The sequence below is a fragment of the Rhamphochromis longiceps genome, linkage group LG14 (assembly GCF_057381845.1).
Source record: "Rhamphochromis longiceps isolate RC_006_pf linkage group LG14, R_longiceps_female_GT1.1, whole genome shotgun sequence".
Lineage (NCBI taxonomy): Eukaryota > Metazoa > Chordata > Actinopteri > Cichliformes > Cichlidae > Rhamphochromis > Rhamphochromis longiceps.
Window position 1 is genome coordinate 21,031,222 of NC_140570.1, and position 22,480 is coordinate 21,053,701.

At 40.1% G+C, this 22,480-nt stretch overlaps 1 protein-coding gene across 2 annotated transcripts in view; it reads right to left on the reverse strand.

Moving 5' to 3' along the window:
- LOC146653983 (leucine-rich repeat and fibronectin type III domain-containing protein 1-like protein) overlaps positions 1–20,327 on the reverse strand; it is a 208,982-nt gene extending 188,655 nt beyond the window's left edge. For both annotated transcript variants that reach the window (XM_085429513.1, XM_085429512.1), the window contains exon 1: positions 19,142–20,327. The gene's annotated coding sequence lies outside the window, so the exon portion shown is untranslated. The remainder of the gene's footprint in view (positions 1–19,141) is intronic.
- Positions 20,328–22,480: the final 2,153 nt, after the last annotated feature.

Sequence of the window (22,480 nt, forward strand, 5' to 3'; positions counted from 1 at the left end):
TGTTGATTTTACAGCAGTAAAATTATTGTATCTCTACAGTTTACAGTTTTTTCTGATTGCGTAAGCACATTTTTTGTAACTATTGGCTAATTTTGCAAAACTCTTCACACAAATAAGAAAACCTGTCACCCAATCATCAAAACATTGTAGTTCTCTTGCAAAAGCAAACACAGCTAGATTAACTCTTCACACCTTCGTAAAAATGGTGTTTCCGTATCAAACAGTACACACAAGCCATCATCTACTAAGCACACAATGCGCCAACTGCACACTGATGGTATGAATACAAAACACATCTGGCTTTTGCTTCCTCTGTGCACAAGGTAGGCTATGTCAGTTTGAGCTACTTCTGTCATAGATCCATAAGCATAGAGGGATCCAAACTTCAAGTACTGGTGTTTATTCACACACATCAAAACAAACACAAGTGTTTATTTCCAAGTATAGGATTATTTGCAATCGCCATAATGACTATATGGGTTACTTGGTCTGCAGTGAACATGCTTCCTCTGCCCCCAGCATCTGGTCATCTAGCAATTCTGTAAAGTAACAATTTCAGTATTTTTACATCAATGGTATTGGTGTGTTTCTCATTGGCATATGGCAGTGCTACAAATCTTTGTGCGAAGTGACTGTGCTAACCGATTCTCATTTCAAGATGTCCTTATGATACTTGCTACAGTGTAGCGGCTCGAGTTAGGCTGGACCCGTTGGCCAGCTACCCTCAGGGTCATTCCACGGTTGATTACATGGTCCACTATTGTAGCTCTGATGTCATCAGCAATTCTATTTCTTACTCTTCCTACCCTTCCTCTTCCCCCTCCTCATCTTCCTCTCCCCCCTCCTCGTCTTCCTCTTGCTCCTCCTTGTCCTTGTTGTCCTCTTCATCCTACTTCTTCACCTCCACGTCCTCTTCCTCGGCCTCCTCTACTTCTCACTCTTTCTGCTCCCTCCATTGTACTCCGCACACACAGCTTACCTGTATTATAGTGCTTAGGCTGATTGCAAAGTGAACTAATTATCTAAAAAAGTTTTCACATGTGAAAGTGTGCCAGACAGTTGGCAAATTAGTGTTAATGATAGCCATACATGTGTATACTTTTGCTAGGAGTGTGTTGGAAATTTGGTAATTGAGTGTTGTGCAGTGAATTGTGCCTACAGTTTTGCATAGTGTGTGTTACAAAATTGCAAACTGAGTGCAAAGCAGTTTTTGTGCTTTTAGTTTTGCAAACTCAGTGAGTGGTTTTGCTATAAGTCTGAATAGTTTTAGAGATTGTGCTACAGGAATCACAGTTAGGGTTTAAGCATTCAGAAAAAACTGTAAAAATGTAATAAGCTTTGCCCCTGCACAGAGTGGATAGTGAAACAAATGGAATCATCATAAATACATTATTTCATATTCATTACTTTTTTCCCCTCACTGCTTTATTATTGTAGCTCTAATAATAAATAATAAGGGAAGGATTCTGGATCAGCACCATGATGGAAACTTGTGGCCATAGTATATACAGTATTCTGAAGTGTTCTGAAGAAGGTCTAAAATGTCACTGTGTGTGTGTGCATGTGTGTGTTTTATGTGTATAGACTTTTTAAATTATTACTTGTGATATAACATTGTCCAGACATGCCTGGTAAGGACATGAGGAGGAAACAGTAACAAAAGGAGCTGTGTGAGGCTGCTAAAGGCAGTGGATCCCTCAGCAGCTGGATTACAAAGAGCACAGGTAACATTAACACATGTACCAGTTGTTGGAGAGGTATTCCAGTATAAAAATAATAATAAGCACAACTGGAATGTTTTGCTTCTATAACATTTTTCTGTCATCATTTTATTATAGATTAAGTGCAGGAGTTGTTAAGTGTGGATAATTAAATAATAGTTTATTGCAATAGCAAATTGTGCTTTGTTCTCAGATGGACAGCAAGTGGAGAGTGATAGATGAGATGAGGAGATGAAGGAGGAAGACAACAAGGCCACCTTGCAACAGTGATGTAGTATGATGCAATCCCATATTAGATTCTTGATGAATGTGTTGTTATTCAGCCTGGTTCAATGTGCCCCTTTTTAACTTTGAGCACCCGCCCCTTTAAACGTCTCTGCACGGCCCTGCTAGCAGGTGTGTTTGTCAGTCTGCACTTGATGCAAACTGGACGACAACATTCACATATGATGTCAGAGCGATTTGCTACAATACAATCATAAAAAATTAGATGGTGGCGATAGTTTAGATTAAAACGGAGACAGAGTTCAAAGACAGGTTTGATCTACTGATTACTGAGTGTTCATGTAATAAGATAGTAATTATTAAACCATACCCAGTGTCTTAGCCAATGTGATCCCATGATAATATGACCTCGGATTCAACTTCTAAATACATATAAAAAAATTAAACATGAAAGTGTAACAGCTTTAAAAAAAAAAAAACAAGTAGAAGATATAAAACTGTATCTTCTTTATAAAGAAAATCACAGTGAAAGGCAAAAAAACATGTTTGCTTCAACTTTTCAGCTGTATGTCTCCATTTTTGTGGTGGATCGACACCTCATTTAACTGCAAGCGCAAGTTCCCCACTTTCACTGTAAATAAAATAAAGAGTGAGAGAATAAAAGATCCAAACCTTGGTTCAGAGTGACAATAAGCTCCTGTGATCATTTAAAACCCTGGGGACTGAAATCAGAGAAAAGTCACTATAAAGAAGATTTCATACACACAGTTTCTGTGATCTTGAGCAGTGCAGTTTATGTCCATGGATCTTATTCCTCAAAGCTCCAAGACAGTTCAGTCTATGTGGACTTTCAACTTTTCTGTTTAGTTAACAATGCATGTCTTCAACTACAACGCTGCGGTATTTTAATTTTTTTTTTATATTTTATAAATAATCACAGGAATCTTTAAAACCAGTCTAAGAGAAAGAGAATTCACTCTGGAGGTCACACTTTCATCTTAAGTTTTTTTTTAAACCACTTGACAGGAAAAGCGTGTTCACTATACATCTGAGCTTTTATTCAATTAATCAGTCTTAGACTAAGCTGGTCGGCCATAATCCTTAAGATTTTGTTTATTAAAAAACAGTTGAGGTTTTTTTTAGTACAATTTGTTCACATTTTATCAGCAACGGATTTCAGTGGATTTGCATTCCAAGTACCCCACGATGCTGTAGTTCTTTTTTAAATTGCTGACTTAAAGGCATTTATACCAATAATGCATCCATTGGACATGTCATACACAAATTATGCGTTGTGCATGCCATGTATTTGTCTTCTTTTATCAAATGTGGTTCATTTAAGGTTAAAGGTTAAATTTGAGAAAAGATCATGGTTTTGTCTTTAAGAGCACAGTTTTCTTGTTTGCAAGGATGACTATTTCATGTTTTGCAACCTTATCAGTTACTGAAGTCTCTATAAAGTCAAAGGAATAAAAAAGAAACATTTGAATACTGTACAAAAACAAACAAAGAACAAAAAAACTGACATTAATGTAATCGGATGCTCTTGGGTAAAATTCCACTCAGGATAAACCCACACATTTTACCTCATTTATTTACCTTACATTACCTTGTTCAGTGAGTTGCTAAGTTCTAATTAGCAATACGCATTTGTTCATGAGCTGATCCATTTAACATATACTATGTGGTAGGAATGTGGTTTCTAAAGAGGACATGAGGGACAGCTATTAGGTGGGCATGTGCATTTTAAATCAACACACCAACACTGCCTCTTCTTACTGAGATGAAGATGCACCTTATGTTGAAATCTTAGTTCCTGCACCATGGCCATTTAAAATACCCTAATATTACTGTCCTCCAGATGCTGTCCTCTTTCCTGAATCATTTCAGGATAGACTGACTGAACGACTTTGCATGCCCCCCCAAAATACTGATAAACATTCTGTCATTTTCTCCTCTAGTACTTTTTACTTTTCCTAGACTGCCCTCGAATATCACTAAAACTTTAAAGTATTCACCGTGATTTTAACTTCCCAGATTATCCGCTTCATGATTCATTGTGGTGACTCTTTAAATAAATAACATGAACTGAAGATAACGAGCCTAAAGTAAAGAAGAAACTCCAGAGAGCACAGTGCACACAGCATGGGAAAAGAAAATCAGTTACAACAGAACTGACATACCATTTAATAGTAATATTATAAGTGATTTAAATAATAAATTGTGTATTGTTTTTTACCATTAAGTCTCAGTATTGCTGTAATCCTCACAATAGAGTGGGCTGGCAAGTGTACAAGCCAATACCAATACCAGATAAGACTGATGAATCTGGAGTATGAATAATCCAGATTTATCACAGTATTATCATGGGAAAGAATAGAGACAACACCCTATAACTTTATTGTAACAGCTGCCAGCTCAATGAGTTGGCTGCAAAGCAGAACAGCTGGGACAAGGGCATCTACAGCTGTCACACACTCGACTCACACACACAGACTCACACAGTTTCAAACCTGTAAAGGCTTGCACCATTAAACCGAAGCTATAAATGTCCCGTGAGCACCGATGATACTCACCCTGAACTAGAACACTAATGTTGGGAAATCTGCATAAATCAGACCAATCAGGGTTTGTTTTTGTTTTTTTGTTTTTTTGCAAAATGCCATTCGTAAAGGCCAACATCTTGGCTTAACAATCCTTCCATTTTGCTTTTGTTGAGTAATTTGTACTTCACTACAAAGTGATTTATGGAGTATATAGCACAACAGCAGCAAATAGCTCCCAGATGAAGATAGCTTGATCTAACTGAGGGCAAGCAGAGGGGAAGGGCTCGTCCAGGTGTTTAGCCACATGCTGGTCTAGTGAACCAGCTGGTTATTATAGGCATTATCCATCAGAACTGAACCATCATCCATCAGAACCAAGGCTTCTGTCACAACCAAAACCTAACATTATTTCCCTGTACAAATACCTATGGAGTCAGCGATACACTGAGGTGATACTTCTTTGTTGAATCATCATGAAAGGAGCTCTTTGTCACATTTATTTACATAAATGGAATTTGAAGAGAAAGTCTACTGAGCCATTTAACAGGCAGTGATGAATTTTTAAAAATGCAAATAAACCAAAAGAACCCTATAAAATGTTACACAATAATGTTAACTCAACAATAGGTATTCATTATCATAGATATTTAGTATTTTTAGGGTACATTTGTGGTACATTTTGTGTTTGGCTTCTTCTAGCTTCCATCAGTGGTTCCCCACCTCATGATGCAGTGTCAGCTGTTTACCACATTAGCTCCTGCTTGTGCTCTCGCACACAGGCACCAGCACAAGCCACTGTCAATCAAACCAACACTCAGCGTGCAGCAGGAGCTTCACAGGCACCTTTAAAGTGGAGAAAGAGGTGGGGATGGTAAGCCTGAACCGAATGTAGAATAAGAGGTTAACCATATGCGTATATATAAGTTGTGTTTTGCTGCATGTCTACATGTAAACACATGGAAAGATTTTCGTGTTAACCTGCACCTGCAGACAGTTTATGTCATGTACACATACATATTCAAAAGAAATCTAATGCACATTCTGCTCTTGTATAAATTAAAAATCTCTTAGATGCTGAGAGCAAAAAGACTTTGCACATATATTTTAAAAAGCAAATGTAGGATGGCTTTATATTGCAAGGGGTGGCAGGAAGGGCAGTACAGTACTATAACAGTTAACACTGTCAAGAGGGTCATAGGTTCAAACCCACCAGCTGGCTGGATCCCCTCTCTATGTATCGTCTGCATGTTAACCTTGTGGCTGTTTTTTCTGGCTGCTACAGCTTCCTCCCACAGTCCACAGTAGGATCAGATTAACGCTAGAATTTCAAACTGAATGCCAATACACAAAATAATACCGTGTCAACTACTATTTACATGTTCAGCTGCTAGTGAGCAGGTTAGGTTTTTAAAAGGACCGTAGGAGTGAACAGTTGTCTCTCTGTGTTGCTCCGGCAAACTAAGGTGTACCTCTCCTGACCTAGCACATTGTGCTCCCACTCCAGGAACTGGATAAGCAGATAAGGAAAACTGATGGATGGACGAGGTCTCGGTAACATATTTGGGATCCCTCCCCATTTGTCTGCTAACAGTTGGTTCTGGCTTCTTGGTTTAGGAGCCAGTAAGCAGAGAACAGAAGGACTATTATCTTAAAAAATGGCATACAGCAATGTAATTTGGACCTCACTAGTTATCCAGCTTGATCACTGACCTCTCTTTTGTTCTTTAAGGTCACCTAGCAGTTTTGTTTTGTAGCCTTTGTTGATGTCATTATCCTGTTTGTTTATTTATTTATTTAGGTTCATAATAATCTTGTTTACTTTTTCTCATGTGCGATGCCCCGACCTCGCGCCCAGTTCATAACACTATACATAAATGAAGTGTCTCATTACCAGCTTCACGCATTATCTGATGCTTTACTGATCTAAAGAATTTCCGCAGTGTTCTTTTCAATCTATTTATAATGTTCACATACGAACACACTGAGCACTTACAAAGTACTCTGCCTTTCAGAGGGAGCTAAAAATGCAATTTCTGATTAGCACTGCCAAGCTTTCCAGAAAGCAACAGTGAGATAATTCCCACAGTGTGTCATGAGGGAATTGTAACTAGCTAAGCATACAATACAGTGACTGCACAGTCAATACTGCGAATGTGAAGTCAGAGAGCAACAGTGTTGAACAGACATTCAAAATGCAGTGCAAGGACATTTTGATCAGACTAAGAGTCAGATTATAAAGTGGTCCAGATTAAAGCTATGCTTCCAGCACCGCTAAACAATTATTATTTTATTTAAGTTTCTTAGTTCATTAACATACTTTGCACAAGCTAGAACTATTGCTGAGCTTTATAAGCTTCCTGTCCTTAAGAGTGCCATTATCTACAGAAGATTGCCCTCTAAAGTCTCTAATTATTCCTCGAACTATGTTGCAGAGTATCGGGTTCATGGTGCGCCAAGTGAACCATTTCAACCCAGCAGGGTCTGTCCTTTTAGCTTGCGTTAATAAACACCCACTCTGTGAACTGCTGAGTGGGCTCAGCATCAAGGCTGAGGGGTAAAACTTTTGTTTTTAGCTGCTGCTTCAAAAACCCATGACCAGGTGTTTCTCCTGAGTTCAGGTGTAGCTAAAATTATCAGGATGGCAAACTGTTTATCTGTTGTTTGCCACAGATAATGCAACAACAACAAGCCCACATCACATCCTATGGTAAATATTCACTGTCATTAAGATCACAATGAGAAGGTTTATGTATTTAAACAACAGCTCATGATGTTTTCTTTTGCACCTACATATTTGTGCAATTTCAGTGTTTTAACAAGCATAATCAGGGGACTGTCTGTCAGATAACACGTAAAAGCATTTGACTGCCTAGTTTTTTTTTATTTTTATTTTAGCCTGTTTTAGATGCTTTCGAAATCTAAAACAGGCTTCAGAAAGTATGAACTTTAGACAGAGACACAAAGATACTCCAGCACTTCAAAACGTGTAAGAATAATTATACCTTGTGTAGTGATAACCCTTCAAACTGGGAGGTTAAGGAAATTCTCTCAGCCTCTCATCCTTCCAACAAGAATTGATTAGCAAGGTCAATTTTATATTTATTTTTTGTTTATTTTTCACAGTACATGCAAAGTCTTAGTAACGTGACTCCAACTGCTGGTGTTACAATGTAACATGAACAATTTATACAGCAAACTATATAACTGCAATAAAAAACACACAAACAGAACAAAAACGAAAGAAAACAACAAAAGAAAACAAAAACATCAGTAACGCATTAGCTCATCTGGCTCATGATATGTCACAGGCTATTATAATGTGTGAAGTACAGAAAGAAAGTGATAGGTTTTCTTGGCTGTATTGCACAAACTAATGTGAATTAAAATCCACTGAGAAGTCAAATCGGTTTGTAAACAGTCATCTCTGGGAAAAAACAGTCTTGTTTCACTAAAATCTGACAAATCCTCTATGGGAAGCAGCAATTTTTGTAAAAATGGAAAAGTGCCCGTAATATAACAACCAATATGACCTTGACTGTGAACACAATTTGGGTGAAGACCCTTTAGGTGATCATCGTGTGCAAGCTGCACAAATATTTGACCAATAGCCTTGGAGGACTAGCAATTCTGGTCAGTTGTGAAGGGACGGACACTTCGCCTTTACATAACCTCATCATTCCTAAAAAAGAAAAATAACTGTGGGAACCCATTAAATAAAGCTATCTTACAGGCTATATTTTCAACCCCAGCCAATCAAACATGTCTTTCAAACTGCATCAGATTTCCTGTTTTTACCTTCTGTGCGCTGCACTGTTTCATGTTCATTTACTATGAAAAACCGCCTGCAGCACTGAGTATAGAGAAGTGAATGTAAGCAACAACTGATAAGCAGCAACAAAGTGATAGATCATTCTGTCACAGTAATTTGAAACTCCAGCTGCAGATCTCTACATTATCACTTCAACGCTTGCCCATAAACAAACACATACTACCACAACCGTGCCCCTGCTGTCACCAAAAGTAAAGAAAGTTGATCACAGCGGAAGAGAAATATATAGCGGAAGAAAGACAAATTACAAAAAAAAAAAAAATGGATGCACGCAAGTGACAGGTAGATGAAGGAAAACCAAGTGGTGAAAAATGCGTGAGTGAGAGGAAAACAGTGAGCGGAGTGAGAAGTGGATAGAGATAGAGTGGAGCATCCATCCATCATGCAGTGCTGCTTCTGTCAGACACAAGTAATAGATGTAGAGATATAGAGGAGAGAGCTGACACTCCTCTTCAATCTATCTCCCCTCACTATCTGGGTTAGCTTGTCAGGTCTGCACTGTCACCCTGACCAGGACGTACAGTTACATGCGAACACATGCCAACAGACAGAAAGACCCACATTTATACAGAGAACATCTGTTTTAAAGAAAAATGAAGTGAGTTGGGGAAACATTTTTTCTAAATCAATTATCCATTTTCAGCTCCTAAATAATTCACATAACATTATGCAACTTAATATTAATAAAGTTTGAATACAAAAAACTGGTAATCTAGTTTATGTAATGTAAAAAGCAAATCAATGCAGTAAGCATGATGTCATTACTGTGAGCATTGCTAAGAAATATTTGTTCATCCGTCAATACGTCAACAAAATTCAACTTTCAGTTCAAATGCTTCTTTAAATGATTTATATTTATTATTTAGTATTCAAACGACTCCAGTGCAGTTTGCATGCTGTTAAATGTTAAACGCATAAAGGATGCACTCACAGTAAAAGCCTTTCATTAAAAACAACTGATCAATACTGTAATTGCAAAGCAACAACATATGTCTTTAGTAATGGCAAGTGTGTTTAACTGCAGTTTGCAGCTCATTTAAAAATTCTGCTTTTTTATATATATATTTTTTTCATGACTTAATCTGGAGCTCTGTTTAATTTCAGCGAGCTAACCATCTCCACTATAGTCGTGGCCATAAGCAAGATTTGTCCAATGTGATTTTTGCAAACGCCCTGTTATACACATAATTAATGGAAGCACCAGTGGGACAATGGGAATATATTAATATTTTAATGCAATATGTTGTCTACATATCTAAATATGACCAGATGTATTTTTGTGGCTTCAATATAGCTGTAAAATCTTAGCTGATTTATTTATTTATGTATTTATTTTTAACAAATCAACTTTTATCTCTCAATTCCAGGCTCCTTTTACAGCAAATGTCTTACCAATACAGGAATACAGATTATGGAATTGTCACTGTTTGATGCTGAGTATCTCCAGATACCCAAAGCAAAGGTATTGTATGGGAATTGGAAATAACTGGACCAATCATTCTACAGGCAAAAAGATTGCTGATGCACACCAGTATATAAGAGACAAAGGCAAGGCAAGGTGGGTCAAAGGATGATAAAAATAGATCCCCATATTATTCTTGACAAAAGAGGTATTCATAGCTACTACAACCTATTTAGGCCGATGTTCTGTACATTATGTTAGATGGAGGGTATGGAAGAAGGTTAACATTTTCTACACTGACACAATTGATTTACATGGTCACAATAAATCAGCAAAAATAGCCCATGTTGTACCTGCTGTAGACAAAGTTAGAAAACTGACTGTGGTTTAGCTGAGCAATATTGTATCCCACTGCCTGCCTGCTCAACACAGCACCATTCTAATACCATGCTGCTTGGCATTCAGCACACAGCTCCCTCTTGCTCTCCCTCTCTTTCTCCTGGCACCATCCCCCCCCCCCCCCCCCCCCTTCTCTTCACCTCTCTCTCTTTTCAGCAGCATCTCTCTCCTGTTCCTCCCTGGTGAGGTGGGATGGCGCCACTGAACCAGCATCTGTTGCCATGCGCATGTACAGAGACACGAGCGCACACGCACAGACTGTGTAGACATTTAAACCCCTGCCGTAGTGGACAGCATGTCACTGTGTTGAATACATCAAAAAGACATAAAACTATAAAACAGCACGATGCCATATCGCAGTCTTAACACCTACAGCTTTATTGCAAAATATTCATTATTTTTTTCCATCTCCTCGTCTCTCCCTAAGTTTCTGTCATTCTTCTTCCGTTACTTTTTTTAAACTTTTTTTTTATTTCATTCTCGTTTGTCTTCTTTATGCAAACAAAGAATTTGGTCTTAACTTACCTGCCTCACTGAATAAAGGTCAACTCCTGCACATAATCCAGTTGGATTCAACAATGTAAACATTACAAAAACCACTACATGTGTTTTCCTTGTACCCTATAGATGTATACATTGCTTCCCCACAGTGATGAAACAGATTTTCCGTGGTCTCTAAAACTCAGTGAGTTTCTCTGTGTGAGTTCCATTTATTTTCTGCTGACTTTTTCACACAGAGGCATCAATCAGTTGGTCTTACACTCCTCCAGAATTTACACTTCTCTTCAGGTTCATTTTTCAATCTGACATTGACAGAAGGAGAGGATTTTATATGATGCCAAAAAATAAATGGGTTTATTGTTCCAAGTGACTGTATTTTGAGCAGGGTTTTGATTGCTTTTCTAGCTAATCATAAATTGATAAATTATGAGCATGAAAAGTCGGACTCACACTAATGGAGCACTATTGTCATTCAGTATTCATCACTTCTGTAATGTATCGTATGATTTTATTAATAGAGACAGTACCTGATTGTGCTGCTGTAAAAATACACAAGACTGAGACAGATTCTTGTCCACGCTTCTGAAAACCTCGATCCACTCCTTCCTCGCCAAATCAAGCTTTCCGTTTTCCAGCTTGGACTCAGCATGGTTCAATAAACTGTAAACATGATCAAGAACCCTGCATTGTCAGCTGGCAGAAGCAGCAGTGTTATGGCTTTTTTTTATAGTCGCATGTCTCCCATCAATCACCCACCTCTGGTGCTCTCAATCTGAAAGAAGGACCCACCTGTTTGATTATCTGAATTATAATCACCTGAATTATTGTACAGTACACATTTGACTACTGTGGTTAAAAGTAATGGCATAATAGAAGCATTTACAACCCAAATAAATCAGAGCAATCATGAAGGGACACAAGTCTCTGTCCCTCCACTATGTAGGAAATATTTGCCTCAGAACTGTTTACACACAACATGCAAATCCACTGTCTTTACTAAAGCCATTTCAAAGTCTGTTATTTACATTTTTCAGAAATACGCTTAATGGCTATCTTGCAGAGATATAGATCAGATGATTTGCTGTACAGATGAAATTCTCTACAGCAGGAAATTGTGGTGAAAGTTAAGTACAAGTGAAGCAATGTTGCCTAAAAATTGATACATAACTAAATAAGATAACATAAAATAGTTTTGAGAGGGATTTTTTTTTGTTCTAAAATACATTTAATTAATATGTCATACGCATACACAATCACCAAGGAGCTGAACGCTGTTTATGCATCAGATTGTGGAGCCAACCATGCAAGACCCAGTGCATAGCAACAGATTGGATTCAAATTGCATTAAAGAACATGATATATTAGGCACACAGCACGACAAATATAACATAATATATAACATCATTAATTCAGTGAGCTGTAAAGATGCTGAATTTTCTAGCAAGAGCAAAACCACCACTAAGCACAAAACTGTCCAAGGTGGACTTAAAAGAGAGCGTGGTTCTGTCCAAAATCCTTGTCATGCAGTAATCTCTACAGCCTTTGTGGCATAGAGGACTACATAGTGAGTTATTTGCAAAATTGCATAATTGAAACTCATCAAATGAATCAGCAAAACAAATTAATACTGACAAACATTCCTCTAGTAAAACCAAAAATTAAAAGTTAGTAAATCCAATACTCGTAGTACTACTCACATAGGAGTTGATAAGCATACAGCCACATTACACATAGCAGTTGTAATATTTCACTTTCTGTACAGTTGATTATCTGAGGCCGGCATAATGGTAAGCAATGTCTTGCCAGTCGCTTGGATAGAGATCAGTTGTAAACTACTTTTCATCACACAGTACAAGAAAAAGCAAAATGACTGTGTACGCTACTACCCAGTGGTAGTACATAGAGTAGGTAGTGATTTTGGACCAAGTCCATGTGTGGCCAAGACTTTTTGTTGGTTCCCTACACACATGAATGGGATTAAAAAATCAGACAGATCACGTAGGCTTTCCAAATCTTCTTAAGCCTAATGGAGCCCATTCTCTGATACAAGAGTCATTTTGTGAAGCTCTTTACTGCTTTACACCTATTTCTTTACCAAATACTTTGTGTAGGAAATACCTCTTTTATGCTAGTGCGAATCGTCTAATAAAGTGGTAAATTAAAATTTTGTCGTTCACTGTGGAAATCCCCACACAGCTATATCCCTGGTGCTTTGTCAACATGTCTCCTTGTTGCTGTATCGATAGCTGACAACCAGGTAAGACTCAGTTGTGTAAAATGTAGTACCATTGTAGGGACATCTCAATACCCTATGACATAGGCAGCCATCACGCTTTCCTCTGTCTTTAACTTTAACCAAATTCAATTCAGGTTTATTTATAGAGCACCAATTCACAAGAACAGTTGCCTTCTGGTGCTTTATACTGAGACCCTATAAAATTCTGTGGTTGGGGCAGCTATGGTATTAGGTTTATATTTACCATTTTTAGCATCTGTATACTGAGGACTGGGGTGTGATGAAACAGATGTTATACTGAAACACCGTAATGACCAATAAAATTATTACTTTTACTTTATGAAATTAAATCCAATGAACCTGTGGTCTGTCATTTATTTCTCGCTTTCAGCAATGAGTTTGGTCTCCGCTGCACTTAACAAACAAAGGCATTTGCATGTATTCTGATTTTCTGACTCACAAATGGGTAAAGGTGTTTTTTTCAAAATACCCAAAACAAAACAGTTAAATTGGTTTTCCACTCGTGAAAACAAAAAGCTTTTCTCACATGAATAAATATATTAATATTCAGAGCAGTGTCATGGATTCTCTGACTTCAGAGTGCAAATTGGTCTGTTTATGATCATTAAACCGTCCATTTTTTTAACCAACCAACAACATCATTCATGGACTCAGAGCATCTGCTTTTGGGAAGATAACCTATAGTAATAAATATACATTCATCCACATATATCTCCAGTAATTCCAGGACACAATAGTTTATATTTTTAACTGCTTCAGGTGAAAATATTTCATATTTATATTTCATGTCATATTTTCATAAAACTGTGCTTCTTGCCATTAAGAAATGAAAATAAAACATGGCTTTCATCCAATTTTAGTTTTTCTTAACCGCCCGAATGAACTCTCCTGTTGTTGGCAAGCACAGAATTTAGATGTTTCCTGTAGTTAGTCACCCGTTTTACACATATGACGGGAAGGATTTTGGCTCACTCCTCTTTACTCTTGGCTGCTGCTTGGCAACTTGAAGCTTCAGATTTTCTATATGATTGAGATCTAGAGGCTGATTAGGCCACTCCATGATGTGAATGTGCATTTTCTTTAGCCACTCCTTTATTGCCTTTGCAGTTTGTTTCAGTGTTATTTTATTGTTCTTATTCTGCCATTGTTTTACTAAGTGTTTTATCCTATTGTAAAGTGTCCTTGGGTGACTTGAAAGGCGCTCATAAATAAAATTTATTATTATTATTATTATTCTGGCTGAGGGAAGGAGGTTCCCATCTAAGATGTTGGCCACTCACTCTAGTGAAGTCGTCTTTTATGTTCAGCAGAAAAATAGCCCCAAAGCATAATGTTCCCACCTCCATGCATCACCATGTACCCCAACCAGAAGCCTTGGATGAACCTTGATGTTCGTCTCCTCCTGAAGGCCCGCAACACTGCCTTTAGGTCAGGAGATGCACACGCCTACAGCACAGCCAGGGCTAATCTAAAGAAGGGCATCAAAAAAGCCAAACACCATTACAAAAAGAAGGTAGAAGAACACTTCTCCAACTCCAACCCCCGACGCATGTGGCAAGGACTCCAGACCATTACAGACTATAGGACCACCAAACCCTCCCCCGCATCCTCTGATGTCTCCTTCCTCAACGAGCTCAACAACTTTTATGCTTGTTTTGAGCGAGGGAACCCCACAACCACAACAGACATGACGCCAGACCACCAACCTCTGACTCTCTCCCCCACCGATGTAGGAGCGGTGATGAGCAGGATCAATGTCCACAAGGCTGCAGGTCCTGATGGCATGTTCTCAGAGCGTGTTCTGGGGAGCTTGCAGGAGTATTCAATCTGTCCTTGGCCCACACTGTGGTACCGGCCTGCTTCAAATCCACCTCCATCGTCCCGATACCCAAAAACTCCAACCCATCTAGCCTCAATGACTACCGCCCAGTAGCACTCACCCCCATCATCATTAAGTGCTTAGAGCAGCTGGTCCTAGCACACTTCAAATCCTGTCTCCCCCCCACCCTGGACCCCCACCAATTCGCATACTGCAGGAGCACAGAGGAGGCAGTCTCCATCGCACTGCACTCTGTCCTCTCACACCTGGACAACAACAACACCTATGCCAGAATGCTGTTTATAGACTTCAGTTCAGCATTCAATACAATCCACCCCTCACAACTCATCAGGAAACTGACAGACCTGGGCATCAGTTCTCTCATCTGCAAATGGTTACTGGACTTCCTGACCAACCGCCCCCAACATGTCCGGCTGGATAACAGCTGCTCATCTACAATCACAATGAACACGGGTGTACCACAAGGCTGTGTGATGAGCCCTTTCCTCTACTCCCTCTTCACCCACGACTGCAGACCTGCTGATGGTTCCAACACCATCATTAAGTTTGCAGATGACACCACAGTGATTGTCCTCATCAGTGACAATGATGAGGCCGCCTACAGGGAGGAGGTAGATCGTCTGGCTGAGTGGTGCGACACAAACAACCTGCTGCTTAACACCGAGAAGACCAAGGAGCTCATTGTGGACTACAGGAGGAATGCTGACCCACATCCACCCATCCACATTAAGGGGACGGCTGTGGAGCGTGTGAGCAGCTTCAAGTTCTTGGGAGTCCACATCTCCGAGGATCTCATCTGGACGACCAACTGCTCCAAGCTGGTCAAGAAGGCTCACCAGCGCCTCTTCTTCTTGAGGACTCTGAGGAAGAACCACCTGTCCTCAGACATCCTGGTGAACTTCTATTGCTGCACCATCGAGAGCATCCTGACCAACTGTATACGGGAACTGCTCTGCCTCGGACCGGAAGGCGTTGCAGAGGGTCGTGAAAACTGCCCAGCGCATCGCCGGAGCACCACTTCCTGCCATAAAGGACATCTACAGGAAGCGGTGTCTGAAAAGGGCTGGGAAAATCATCAAAGACCCCAGTCACCCATCACATGGACTCTTCACTCTCCTGCCCTCTGGGAGGCGCTACAGGAGCCTCCGGACTAAGACCACCAGGTACCGGAACAGCTTCTTCCCCACAGCTGTCAGACTCCTGAACTCTGCCTCCTGACATCTGACCCACGTTAAAGTCATGGACTGAACATACACACACCCACAACCACCTACACACACACACACACAATGGACAACTGTACCCTCAAACACACAATAATAACATGGACTGAACCACCACTCACAACCACTAGCACTTTATATAGCCTCTGTAGAAATTATCCACATATCTCACTTGTCTTAACTGCACTACTGTATAGTTCTGTGTAAATAATCATTCTGTACATACGATAATTTTTAATCCTACAACTGTTTATAACCTGCATAGTTCACATTTCTGTATAACTGTATATCTCAGATTTCTGTATAGTTTTTTATTTCATATTTATATCCTGTTCATAGCCTGTACATAGCTTGTACTCACTACAGCCTGTACATACTTATAGTTATAGAATATTCATAACATACTTCATACCGTGTACATTATAACATACCATAATAGACCCATTTCTGTAATATACTTACATATCTATATTATTGCTAATATATATTGTAATATATCTATATCATGGCTAAAGCACTTCTGGATGGATGCAAACTGCATTTCGTTGTCCTGTACCTGTGCATGTGCAATGACAATAAAGTTGAATTAAATTCTATTCTATTCTATTCTATTCTATAACTGTTGGAACAGTGTTCTTTGGATCATACTCAGCATTTCTTGTCCTCCAAACACAGTGACTCAAGTTGAAGCCAAAGCCAGCTTGATTTTGGTTTGATCTGACTGCAGTACTTTCTCCCAAATCATTTAGATGTTCACTGGCAAACTTAAGACAAAAAAATAAATAAAAAAAACTTAAGACAAGCCTGTACATGTGCCTTCTCAGCAGGGTGCTCTTGTGGACACTGCAAGATTTCAATTGATTACGCTGTGGTGTGCTACCAGTGGTGTTCTCAGTGACTGTGGTCCCAACTGTATTCAAATCACAAACAACCTGTGTAGTTTTGGTCTGGTCCATCACCTTTCTCATTATCATCCTCATCCCATGAAGCAAGATCTTGCATGGGGCTCTACACCTAGGGAAAGTACGGTTCATTCTATATTTCTTTCATTTCTGAATAAGCGCACCAGCAGTCGTAACCTTCTCACCAGGCTTCTTGCTGATGGACTTGTAGCCCGTTCCAGTTTTGTGCAGATCTACAATTTTGTCCCTGATGTCCTTTGATGGCTCTTTGGTCTTGCACATGATGGTGGAGAGGTTGGATTTAAAGAAATTGATTCTGTGGACACATGCACTTTTTGTATAATGAATTGAGCTCATGACTATGTGCAGTTGACTAACTATGCAAGCCAGAATTCTGGCTAGGTTGTAGGGATTGAAATATTACTTCTCTTAATGGCATGCAGATCAATTTATAACTTTTATGCAATGTGTTGTTGTTTTTTCTGGGGTTTTAGTTGACATCCTGTCTCTCTCCATTCAAATGAAACTGCCATAAAAACTAGAAACTCTTCATTTCTTTCTAAGTAAGCAAACTTACAAATTCACCAGGGGATCAGCTAAGTCCCCTCACTGTACACGAGTTTTAACTCCTATTATACAAAAGGATGAATGAAGAGTATGTTTGTGTTAGTTTGTGGAAAAAAGTCAGCTTTAAATTTTTTTGGTTTATACTTGCCATGTTTAAGGCTTAAAAGTTTAATCTCAACAAAATCTTTGTTCTCTACTAGAATTTTACTGCTGCAGTCTAAAGTGGGTCATGATCAGTGGTACAGTATGCTGACAGCAAGTGCTCTTCATGATTCCATTAACTTCCAACTGTGTAATACTGATCATATGCATAAAGAACTTCACTGTGATCTGAAAGGCATTAAAATATCATCATCAATTGAATCTTTCAAAATATTCTGCCTAGACAGCAATTTGAGCTACATTCAAACACGCTGCACTAACACGAGCCAGGAAGAATGACACAACATAGGCAGGAAAGATTGAATTATCAGAACAAAAAAAGGCTTCAGCTAAGCCACAGGTATACACATTCCAATGAAGACAGGAAAACCAGAAAAGCCCTCCCTGCAAATGTTGTATATTCTTGCATGTGTGTTTACATGTGTTTTAAGGTGGCTTAGAGCCATTGCAAAACCCAATCAAAATGCAAATGAAGCAGTTAGGGATAGGAAGAATTTACCAGGTAAAGAGGAGCTGATGAGCTGACACAGCAACTTAAATTATTGGCTTCGTAAATCTATCCTTCCTGCCTTTTTTTTTAATGGTTTCTCCTCCTGTCTTTATATCTTTCTGTCTCCATGGTGCAGCAATGGCAGTTGCGCAGCAATCCATTGGATAATACCACATAGTGTCTCCAGCATAGATTGATGGAGTGTTCTACACTTGGCCTCCATCTTTTTAGAGCTTTCTTGAGCTCTAGCTTTCCTCACTCCTCTTGCACAGCGTCTTGATCCTTCTCCCCACCTGCACCAGTAAGCTAACCCCTCCTCACCTCACCAACTCCCCCCTCATTCTATTTGATTCCATTACTTTCACCCTTCCCCTTATATTCTCTCTACTCACCTTTCCAGCAGAACCCTCTCTCTGGCCATTATGCCCTGCCTTCTCCCCCTCCCTATCACAGAGCCCATCTCCTCTTCCTGCTCCTTCTCTGTATTCCACCTCAGCACCCTCTCTTCTGCCCTCTTCCCCTATCAGATCCCTTTAAGCCCCTCCTGTCTCACTTCTCTCCCTGTTTGTTCTCGTCTCCACAACGGTTTGGTTATTCAGTTCTGCCTTTCTTTCACAACCAAGTCACCCTTTCCCTCTTTAAACTCTCAGACTTCTCTTTTCACCCCATGTCCTGCCACGGTCTCTTAACATATCTCCTTATCTGTTTGACACATGTTACTTCACACTTTACCCCTCAGCAACATCATCCCTTCTCGTCTCACCGTCTCTCTTTTCCTCCTGTGTTTAATCTGGAGAGAGGATATCACCATCTCTGAATCGTAGGGGAGAAAAAAACCCACCAGCGCCATTATCTTCCCATCTGCCATCTCTTCTGTCTCTCTGTCTATGTACTCAACTCGGCTCTTCTAAAATTACAAACCAACCTCTAAAAAGCGATGCGGCATTTAAAAAAACAAACAAACAAAAAAACAAAAAAAACGAGAACATGCAGACGGGGGAAGGTGGTTGAGGGAACGGGGAGAGAAAATGGTGCGATAATCGGACAGAGGGGAAAAGTAGATAGACACTATCATACCTGCGCGTCTGCCTCTCCTCCTGTTGTTGAGGCTATGTCTCCTCTGGTTATTTGCTCCCTTTTCAAGCCAGGTGAAGAACTCGAAAGAAAATACTAAATAATCCCCTTTCTGATCGGAATAATTTTCAAGCCCAATAAGAAAATATATCCACTTTTTTATGTTGTTGTCTGACACCGCGCAAGGCTAACCGCGCTGCGGGGCTGCTGGAGGGGAGACGGGGCAAGGCAAGCGTTTCAATTTAGTTCCCGTTGAGTTTGCATCAAAAGCCCTTTACGGGTGCAAGGCCGGTCGCAGTCTATAACCTACAGCTATCCACTGTCCGCTAGTGATCCGCTGGGACAGGACTGTAAGAGAGAGGGGGGAAACGCCGTTAAACCGGCGCACCGCTGCGTTGAGCGCTCATTTGGACTCCATACGAGCTCCCCCCTGTTTCTGTTTAGACTCCGTTAATCGGTCATTTGAAGGAAAATACACAAACGCTGGAGGTTAGTATCGCTGGGTTCCCGTGTCTAAAGAGTGGAGGAAAAGCGATGTGTAGTAAAGGAAACCACGCTGGACTCATTTGCCGGTCTCCCCTATGGGTGATCTCCGCTTCCCCATTCAGCAGCTGCCTCTGCTGTCCTAAGGTCCAATCTTACTCCTTCGCAGCTCTTCGTGTTTCATCTGTAGACGCCTGAAACAAAAATCCTGTCAGGGTAATGGTGGGTAGGTGTTATCCGTCCCAAGGTCTTCCACAGGTAAAAAATAAATAAATAAACAAAATAGGTGCACGAATTTGTAACTCTTCTCTCCACCCCCAAAAAACAGAAACTATAAAATCACATAGCTCAGTGAAACCGCTGCTCCCCTTTTTCCTCTACACAAGTGACTTTGTCTTGACCTCTCTCTGCTCTCGGCGTTGTTGTCTGTGAGGAAAAACACAGGACCACACCGCGGGCAGCCGGAGGATGGTGGACGAGGCGTTATAGGTCAAAGAATAAGGCGAGCTTCAGATGGAAGGAGAAACAAATTTCGCAGCGAAAGAAAATCCCACATTTAAAGTCCTTTAGCTCATTTTAAAAACCCGCTCTGATCCGCTACGATGAGCAGTCCCTCCTGCAGTTACTTTCACACTGTGCGGCGGTTTTTCCCGGGAGGCGATACGCCCACCAGCCCCGCTCCTGTCTGTCTCCTTCCCTCCGTATCTGTGTCCTGCTCTGTCTACTGACAAGTCGCTGCTCCGGGATTACAAGCTGGTGATAACAGATGGATGCCTTATGACGACGGTGGGTGATGCCATCGCCTGGACCTCAGCCTGCAGTAGCTGAAGTTTAGGGTCTGTCAGGACACACAGTAGACAGCCACACTGTCAATAGGTTCTCAACGTGTGGAGCAGGGACTTGAAGAGGACCACGTGAATGCAGTTACAGCTGCAAAGCAGGAAAAAGCTTACATTTTATCAGTTGTTATTAAAGGTAGGCTATCTGCTCATGTTCTGGAATGCACTACTGTTGACAATAAAAATCACTGCCAGTAGTCTTGGTTCAAGCCAGTACATATGCACAAACACTGCTCACTTATATCTGCATATCGCTGTTTGACCCTAAGCATAGCTCAGGTGCAGCTGCTCTAGGTTGCCAGTGGAGGCAAGAGAGATGAGAAGCACAGCTCTTGTCTTTAGTCAGGAACCTCCATGTGATGGGAATGACTGGCTTTACTTTCATCATATATGATGTCAAAGGCTTTATGCCTGATAAATACTTGTAATTACCACTAGGAGGAAGAGAGGAGCAGACACTGAATTATGAAACATAAATAATATTAAACGGGTTATGTTAATAAAATTAAATATCACATTCATCAAAGTCTTTCCGTTAGGTGTCCCGGATACTGCGGATTAAGAGCTGTGGTGATGAATGTTACCATTAGAGATGGCTGAAACAGCAAGCGCAGCGGCAGATTAATGTGCTCACTTTCCAGATTCTGCAGGATTTCATAGATTATAAAATGTGAGTGTTCTACAATTATCTAATTAGCAAGAGGGATAAATTATATGGTGCGTTATTGGCAGTACACCAAACAGTTCAAGGTTGCGGTTGCTAGTGGTGGTGGGGCCGGGAGGACAGGGGATAATAAAGAGATAAAGAGAATAACAGAGGAAGGCAGAAATAAACAGATTTAGAGAATGGGCAGAGATCAGACAGGGGTCAGGAAAAATGAAAACTCTTAACAGTTTGTTTCATCTTTAACCTCTGCTGAAGTACTGAGCAATATAAGCTAAAGGCTAGTGTTATAAAATCAAATAAATATGTGCATTTTTGAGAGAGATTGGCTAAAAGGAAGTAAAAGGGGAGGTGTAGAGGCTTTGTAAGTGTATATAAGGGAACTATATACAGTAGTAAAAGTAACTCCTGGTGGCATTTAAAAGCAAAATGTGATGAGAATTTAATAAGCCTACAGCAGTATTGCTTTGGCTACTGGTTAGAGACTCTTTTTTTTCCAGATGCTTCTTTCTTTAGCAATGTTTTAATTAGACCGGGTGTCCCCAGGGTTTAAACAGCATTAGCAAATTTTGGAATCCTCAAATGAAGAATTATCACTGACCTAAAGGATCCTGTCAAGTTGCATTAGTGAGTTGTATAAATACTAGTGAATAAACTAGTAAACCAAACAACTTTTCACATACAGATCGAGCCGTGATGCTGAGTGAGAGTGAACAAAAAGCGAGAAAGAACGAAAGAAAGAAAGAGTGGGCAGAGGGTGAAAGAGATACAAGAGACAGAGGAGTGCTCATTGTAGAATTCTGTGAATCGTCGCTGCCTTCAGAAAAGCCACAAGGATTGCACATGCAGGGCATCACTTGGTCAGTGTCCTCCAATAACAAACCTCCAATTATTTTATCAAATTTTTCACAAAGTTAGACTAAAATAACCTTTAGTTGTCACGACTGCACAAAGCCCCGAAATGTCAAAGCAGCTGGTTGTAGACACTCATTGAGTCAAACCAAACTGTTACAAAAGCATCTGCACGGACCAGATTTTAACAAAGGAAAGGACAAATATGGAGAGAGTAACACAATCCTGACGCAAACTCTGGCAACATGTTCATCCTTAAATAGAGAGTAGGCCTACACGATGGCAAGCCACCAGAGGAGTGTGACTAACAAACCCTAAGGAAGGAAATTGTTGGAAAAATTCAGACTCAAAGAACAAAGAACTGGAGGGCAAGCCATGGCCAGACTTCTCTCAAGAAAATGCATAATTAACTTTTATTTCCAACGCAGTTTGAAAATCACAGATGTTTACTTCCTCTAATTCTAATCATTACACTTGTTTTTCTCAAAAATATGAACAAAACAT